General features: G+C 32.6%; 1 pseudogene; it reads right to left on the bottom strand.

Moving 5' to 3' along the window:
• Positions 1–8,510: 8,510 nt before the first annotated feature.
• On the bottom strand, positions 8,511–9,232 carry LOC127869696 (uncharacterized; annotated as a pseudogene).

The following is a 9,232-nucleotide window of genomic DNA, read 5'->3' as shown; positions in this document are numbered from 1 at the left end:
TCTAGTTGTAATTACCATGATATTGATAAAATTAAAACGTTTTTTTTTCATAAATTAACATTACATGTTTTATTTTTATCATTTAGGGAATATATAATTGTAGCATTATCATCATTAAATATTCTGAAAATGATCTAAATTATCATGATTACTTTAAAGTAGAATTTTTAAATTTTACTCATTATTTTTAATGAATTTCCACATTTGCTTGATTCAAAATAAAATGTATTAATAAGGGTTTCAGTTGTTAGTTTTAACCCTTTTTTAGTTCGATTAAATTTAAAGTACTAACTACGTACATGTATGTGAAATGCTCTTGAGTTCGTTTCCTGGGCCTAGAACCAGTACTTGGGTATCTCTTGGAGATTTCTTAAGAATGCTCCCACACTGGGGATCAAACCAGTGACCTCCAGATCATTAGGTGGACACCACATCCATTACACATCAGCGACCTTTAATTAGTAAATTACTTTAGTATTGCAGCATTATATAATGTAATGTTGCTACATATTTTTGGAAAATGATTAATGTGCAGTACTAAATAAATCTAAATGCATACAATTTTAATTGTGTATATTGTGTGATTATTAGTTACAAATTCCCTTTTAACAGGTATACTGGATTATGAAAGACTGATAAACATAAAATTGACAACTCATCTCCCCAACGATACTTTGTGTGGCTCATTCTCAGAACAAACCCATAGTCAGTGAGAAAAACTACAGTGTAAAAAGACCACTTGATTGTGACAATATTGGCTGACCAAGCAAATGTTATCATTTAAAATAAAGAGAACTTGCCAGTTCAATATACATTTTATACCAATTATGACATTGGCCAACACAGAAAATAATTATAAGGTTGATTTTCCCAAAATTGACTGTTACAATTGGATACTGTTTTAAGCTTCACTGTACTTTGTCTGAAAATAAAAGTCCTTTATGATGTAATAGAAACATACATATTTAATTTTTAGTTTTACAAGGATATATATATACATACATATATTATAATATCTTTTATCGATGGTCAATCAATTTAAGTTTAACTAATATATACATACACATTTTATACATGTGTATGCTTTGATTTTTTCTATTGAAGCCAAATTAATATCCCATTAGATAGATAGATAATATCACAGCAGTATTTCTATTTTGTCTGCAAGTACTGCAGAAATCATGGATTATTATTTTACTGAGTCAGCCTTAATCTTTATATTATAATGTTAAAAACAGATTAAGATGTGCATTATACAATTGAGGATGCATCAAGATTAAAAAATGGTACATGTATTAATTAATAAAGAATCAATAACAATCAGAAACTGTGCTTTTTTTTTCAGTATTGTGTGAAAGGATTTGAAGTAATGATGTGTTTTTGAAATATGATTTATGTGAATTTGAATAAATATATAAAATTAAGTGATTTTCTCAGACAAAAACTGTTAATTACATACTAAAGTATTCAAAATGTATTATTGTAATATTTATTCAAATTTTTTAGTACAAAAAGCACTTTTCCCTGGCATTTGTATTTATAGTAATTGCATATTTTATAATTCTGACAGCATTTATAAACTGTGTTCATGCAAGCATGAACACGGTTTCATTTTTTGAGTATTTAAACAAGAGGGCCATGATGGCCCTGTATCACTCCACTGCTGAAAAAAAAGGCTGAAACAAATTTCTCTGCATGTGCAAATACTTAAATATAGGCCCTATTTAAGCACATGTACACTTTTGTGACCTTCTGGGCTGGGTCAAATTTAACCCCAGGGGCATAATTTGAGAAAACTTTGTAGAGGACTACTATATCTCACTACATACAAAATGTGGTAGCCCTAGGTCCTAGAGTTAAGGACAAGAATATTTTTAAAGTTTTCACAAAATAAGAAAGATATAAGCGTATATAATGTTCAATTTTGTGACATGCGGGTCAGGATCAAATTTGACCCAAAGGGCATAATTTGAACAAATTTGGTAGAGGACTATAAGATGTTACTTGCATGCCAAATTTGGTAGCCATAGTCCAAATGGTTTTCGACAAGAAGATTTTTAAAGATTTCACAAAATAGGCGCTTTAAAAGCGTTTATTCAATTTTGTGACCCCCCGGGGCAGGGTCAAAGTTGACCCCAGAGGCATTATTTGAACAAATTTGGTAGAGGTTTATTAGATGTCACTACATACCAAATTTGGTAGCCCTAGGCCCAATGGTTATGGACAACAAGATTTTTAAAGTTTTCACAAAATAGGCCCCATATTAGCGTATGTTCAGTTTTGTGACCCCGGGCAGGGTCAAATTTGACCCAAGGGGCATAATTTGAACAAACTTGGTAGAGAACTATAACATGTCACTACATACCAAATTTGGTAGCCCTGTGCCTTATGGTTAAGGACAAGAAGAATTTTAAAATTTTCACAAAATAGGCACTATATAAGCATATAATTGATTTTGTGGCCCCCAGGGCAGGGTCAAATTTGACCCCTGGGGCATAATTTGAACAAACTAAGTAGAGGACTATACAATGTCACTACATACCAAATTGTGTAGCCCTAGGCCTAATGGTTATGGACAAGATTTTTTTTAAGTTATCACAAAATAGGCATTATATAAGCATATGTTCCATTTTGTGACCCCCGGGGCAGGGTCAAATTTGACCCTAGGGATTAAATTTGAACAAATTTGGTAGAGGACTATTAGATGTCACTATATACCTAATTTGATAGCCCTAGGCCGGATTGTTATTGACAAGAAATTTTTTAAAGTTTTCACAAAATAGGCCTTATATAAGCATATGTTCAATTTTGTGACCCTCGGGGCAGGGTCAAACTTGACCCCAGGGGCATAATTTGAACAAATTTGGTAGAGGACTATTAGATGTCTCTACATACCAAATTTGATAGCCCTAGGCCCAATGGTTATGGACGGGAGATTTTGAACGTTTTCACAAAATATACCCTATATAAGCATATGTTCAATTTTGTGACCCCCAGGGCAGGGTCAAATTTGACCCCAGGGGTATAATTTGAACAAATTTGGTAGAGGACTATTAGATGTCTCTACATACCAAATTTGATAGCCCTAGGCCCAATGGTTATGGACGGGAGATTTTGAAAGTTCACAAAATAGGTCTTATTTAAGCAAATTTTAAATTTTGTGACCCCCAAGGCAGATTCAAATTTGATCCCAGGGGCATAATTTGAACAAATTTGAAAGAGGTACACCCCAGGAACATTCCTAAGAAATTTCATCAGAATTGGACCAGTAGTTTAGGAGATGTTTAAAGGAAAAGTTTATGCATGGATGCACGATGGACACAGGACCTTTGGCCAGTGGAGCTAAAAATCAAATTAAACATTTAGTTTTGATTTAAAATCAGTTTTTATATGCAAGTGTCTATTTCACTTATAAATTAAAACAGCATATTATTCATTATTGAAAAGATTATTCCAAGCTTGATGTCATATTTCAACTTTGCATAGTGTAGTTAATTGAAAATTGTATTGAACTGTATGGGCAGCTATATTTTTTAATTTATGTATGTTGTATTATACAAAATGCATTATTTCTACCACAAGTAGACCATATAAGGCCTACTGCTACTAAATAGGCACTGGTATGAATTTGACACTGTTTTTGATGCTCATACAAAACTTTAATTATTACTACACTTTAGTATATTAAATATTTTCAAGTTTTTGTTCAACATTTTTTGCAAAAGAAAAGAGTGTCTTAATGCATTTGAAAATATACTTAAAACAAACTAAAAATGCATTTTAACATACCTTTTTCCTGGTAAAGTGTATTTGGGATGATAAAAAATACACTTGAAGAGTATTAATGCTGGAAAAATGCAGAAAAAAAATACATTTGTTTCTGTTAGAAGTGTGTCTTGTCTGCATTTTTAAGTGTATTAAATGCACATCAAATGCAGATAAATACAATGCCAATACTGTTACATGTATTGTAATGGACATAAAATGCACTTGTTCTTGTAATTAAATGCTTTAGTGTATTGAAATAACCTTTTATAACGTTTTAAACAATTAATAATACCTTTTTATATAAATTTTCTTTTGAAATGTGACACTTAAATGATTTTTGCACCACTAGTAAGAGATATAATTTGTGCTCATAATGCTTTATCATTACACTACATAATATCATTTGTTGTATGAAAATTACCCGTAAAATTCATGTGAAAGCTCAAGAAATCAATAGCAGCCTGCTATACCCTGCTCCTTTTTACATGACTTGATGGTATTTAATCCCCAATTCTACATGGCTAAGGGAAAATTATTGTGCAGATTTGACAAATAAGTCTTAACTGGGATCCAATAGGCAGACTTTCATATTACTTGTATTTAATTTAAATCATGATCTGAATTGCTCTTTGGCAAATCTTTGTTGGTCACAGTATTCAACTGAATTTTGTTCACTTTGTAGTGATTATATTTTCTATATTTATCAGACAACATCTTTCTTCAAAAGTTTAACATGATTGCTTGGTTAATTTAGAAACAAGATCAATGCATCATAACATAAATGAAAAAATGTGTAATAGTAAAAATGGCAGCAAAAAAGCACTAGATTATCTGCCTTAAATCTGAGACGATATGTTGATGTATTGGAATTTCTCATAAATAATGTGCTCCATAGTTGTATAATTGTATAGTCGCATGCATGAGTGGTGTCAATGTCACAATACCAATTAAAGCCTATAATTTACTAAAACAATTTGAAGTTTGATGTGAGTTTTTTTTCAAGATCTGTTATATATAATTATATATACATGTATATATATATTGTTGAAAAGTTAACATGCAATAAGTTTACTGTAATTAAGTGACAAATAGTTTTACTGATTTGGTTGGAGGCATATATGCAGATATATCATGGTTTGTGCAGAGGACAGTAGCAAAAACAAGAGCTGTCTCCGTAGGATGGCATACGCCCCTGATAAACGCTTTAATAGAAGATATGAGCATTTTCAAAACCTAAAAGCCGACCCTAAGTTCAAGGTCAAAGGGGTCGAAATTTGTGTGTGTATGGGAAGGCCTTGTCCATATACCCATGCATACCAAATATGAATGTTACATCTGAAGCGACATAGAAGTTATGAGCATTTTTTCGAAACCTAAATGCAAAGTGTGATGGATAGACAGACGGACAGTGCGATCACTATATGCCCTCCATTAGGGGCATAAAAATGTGTTTCACATTGTTTTGGTAAATGAGTAATGTAGTTAAAAGAACAGAATCATCAATTATAAAGTTATTGATTATAAAGTGTTGCTGGCATATTTGATGCATCCATCTAGCTATAAGAAGGTCCCTGTTTTATCCCCACTGGCACCGAGTGAGGGTTCTCAAAATCTTTAAACAATATGAATAACTACATATAGGGTCGAGAGCCTTGTTGATATGGGGGCTAAACACCTGAAATCAAAGCGACCCAGGTTAAAGGCCGAGGCCAAATAAATATACCAGAGGCCGCATAATCCTGCTATACTCTGAACAAGTATTGTTTCTTCTCAGAAAACTGGCTTAAGTGTCTTACTAAGCTTTAGACTTTGAGTTTCAGTGCAATCAATCTAAAATAAATTGGTCAAATTAAATAATAATTTGTAAAAAATAAACATTCTGCACAAATTCAATTATTTACTTTACCTGTGTGCATGAATCATTTCAGTCTTGATGGTAAGTGAACTATGTCAAAAGCACCATAGCTATGAAACACTTGTTTTTTTGAATTGTGCAATGTTCCACAGAAATGATGCTGATGATTATTCTACACGATGATGAATTCAATTATTAGATATATTTCTAAATTCCATTTCCACCAACAATTCGGTTATTCCACTACCAGTTCACATGCTTCATACACAGTTGAAAATAACACTACTGGTCATGTACGTAATTCCGGCCACTTTTGGGACTATTTAAGAAAAATCTTTAGTGTTAGGCAACTGGTTGAAACTAAACTTCACATATATAATCCTGGGTTCAAAACTCACCTAGCATGAAAATTTTAATAGAATTAGATCGGTGAATGTTACTTAATGAACAGAAAATGATGACATGTAAACTATGCATTTTCGTAGGTTAAATGTACCTAAAAAATCGGCCACTTTTCAGTTTGATCTGCAGATAAAATTACAAAGCAATATCTTTTGACAAATGTCCTCAATTTCAGAGTATTAATCAATGTTTATACTATTAAAATTTTTGACTTGAAATTTAAAATAAATGAGAAATTATTATACCAGTTACTCCCCCTACCTATTTTAATAAATATAAACAATGGGAAACTGCTTATTCATTAAAAATATTTGTTTTTAATGCGTTTAATAACTTTTTTCAAACATAGCTAAAAAAGTAAACATATTTTGTTTGAAAAGTTGACTTCAGTGTTGATTATTAGTAAACGCTTATATATAATATTAAAACATGTAATCTAGTAATATTCTTATAAAGGGAGGTAATTCATATATTAAAAATTTATATTTAGGTTCTGATTTGTATGTTTTGAATATAAGTTTTTGTACAATTAATTGGTAAAACTTTAATTAAAGTTTATTAGATTGAATAAAAATAATTTTATCAAATATATTTGTTTCTTATATGAATATAATTGTTGCAACTCATGATGACATCACTTTCCCCATGAGCCAAATATGTCCTGCTATATTTGTGACATTATAACACAAAAGTTTACAGTGATATGGTTCCTACATTTGCAAAATATTGAGAGTGGGGATGGTTTTCATGTTGATTTTTCTAAATAAAAACAAAATATGTGCGTTAAGATCATGAAAATGATTTTACGCAGGTGGCCGATTTTTTACGTACAGGCCGGAATTACGTACATGACCAGTATTTCACTCAACAACCGTGACACATGTACTCAATTTTTCAACTTTTCGCAATTATGGTGGACGAACCAGTTATCGAACACCTAAGAAATTACGTTAAATTTCCTTAAAATAAAAACACTTAAAATGACAAAAACATTTTGTTTTAACAAATGACTAACAGTTCAATCATTAAATGATTTATCTGTAAAGTTTTCCAGCAAACTTCCTTCAAGAATTTATAACAATGATTCCCTGTTTATTGTAACCTCTAGCAGACAAAACAAAATGGCGGCCGATGTAAACATGACCTATTACCCGACACTTCATAAATACTACTCCAGTATATACAAAGTCACATGACTATCATGTGACCCGGACTCGGCGAAAAAATCTGCGTCTGCTGCAATCAAAATTGCAAAAGGAAATATGCTTTTTGGTGTGTAAATGCACGTTTTGATAAATGCATTCAAAAAGTAATAGCAAAAAACACATAAAACGGTGTAAATAACAATAAATGCATCCCTGTAACCTTTTTTTGGCGCATTTGTTTCAAGCTATATAGGCAAGTAGCTCATGGACTTCATGTGCGACCATTTGTTTATCAATGTGACGTCATGCGCACTTTTGCGCATACAGAACCAAAGAAAACGTCCGATAATAGGTGCTGTTCGATAACAGGTACTTACACGAGAAAATTGTCTTCTACTGTTATTGTTGTTGTTGTACTTTTGAAAGTAGTTCGAAAGATAGCGACCATTAACCCAGAGATTGATTTATGAAATAAATCGTCTGCTGATCCAGAGTGGAAATTTATATGAATATGCCATTTAAGGTTACAGTATACTAAATAGTCGTGTCTTTTACTTTCAAAAAAATATACTTCACTCGAAGGCATGTTTTACACTTTAAACAAATGTTCTAGTTTTATCTTTTGGAAATATTGGTAGGACATCGATAATTGATCACTACTTAAACCTTGAAATATGATGGACTTGGAGACTACAGTAAAACACAGGCCTCCTGAAAAGGCTGGACCGCAGGTCTTGTCAGGCAAAATTCTTTATGGTCCGGCGAAGTTTCTTATATCGCCGGTCCTTGTGACAGGCAATACAATTTATGAATCCGGGTCCGTTTGCCCTAATTTCTGTTCGCCCTAAATCCTGTTCGCCCTAAAACCTGTTCGCCCTGGGTCCGTTCGCCCTAAATTTTATTATCAAAGTAGGGAAGCAATAAATATAACGAAATTTGTTATCTTTTTAACATTTTAATATATAAATGACAATTTAAGCTACAAACTTGCCTACTTGTGTGAAAAAACAAGAAGGCGCTCTTTAACGTGTAAGGGTGTTTGTAACAAAGCCGTCGAATGCCAGTAATTTTCTCTTATTGTTTTTATATTAATTAATGAAAACTTTATGTTACACCTTTACATTAATCAATACATATGTACATGAAACAAATACAGTGAACAGAACAACAATACAGAATATAGTATAATACAATGAACACATTATGCAACACATTTACATTATATTAATTAATGAAAACTTGATGTTACACCTTTACATTAATTAATAAATATGTACATGAAACAAATACAGTGAACAGAACAACAATATAGTATAATACAAATTACAATGAACACATTATGCAACACATTTACATTAATCAAACCATACATATAAATCTTACAAATATGTACATGAAACAAATACAGTGTACAATGAACACAACACTTAACATCTGTCTTATCTTTTCATTCACTTCACTCAGAGGGTCCATACAAGTGCGAAACAGCCTTCAAAAAGGTGGATGTGGACACTTCACCATTTGAATACTTTGTCCAGTATTCTTCCAGGCGTGCGTTGACAGTTGATGAACGCTGCTCACGCTCCAGGTCGGAAGACTGCACGCTGATGTCCACCATCTCTGCTTCCTTGCGCAGGGCTGGTACCAGCACGTAGAAGGGCACTGCTCCATGATGTGCCTGGCTGTTGAGTCGATGATGCCAGTCTGAAATCAATGCAAACATGATTTAAGATTTGGGTGTGTTATTTAACGAATTCAATAGCAAATTGAAAATAATTGTATAATAAAATAAAAATGAAATCAATTGTATATTGCAATTACCTTCTACATCATTATTTGTTCTAATTGAACGCCTGAAGACGCTCCAATCTTCAACCCGAAAGATGGCGTTAATTATCCATTGACGATTGACGTAGTCCACTAGCTGCGTCAGTTGGACGGAGTTTGCACGGGCCTGAAGCTAATGGAACGTCTCGGTTATGTGTCCGGCAGGCAGGAACGGCAACGCCATCAACTGCCAAATATACTGGTGGATGGCCTGGTTGGTTCGGTAGGCGGTGGG

This window comes from Dreissena polymorpha, chromosome 2, assembly GCF_020536995.1.
Source record: "Dreissena polymorpha isolate Duluth1 chromosome 2, UMN_Dpol_1.0, whole genome shotgun sequence".
Lineage (NCBI taxonomy): Eukaryota > Metazoa > Mollusca > Bivalvia > Myida > Dreissenidae > Dreissena > Dreissena polymorpha.
The sequence above is the reverse complement of the archived record's forward strand: the minus strand, read 5'-3'. Positions and strand labels throughout refer to the sequence as shown.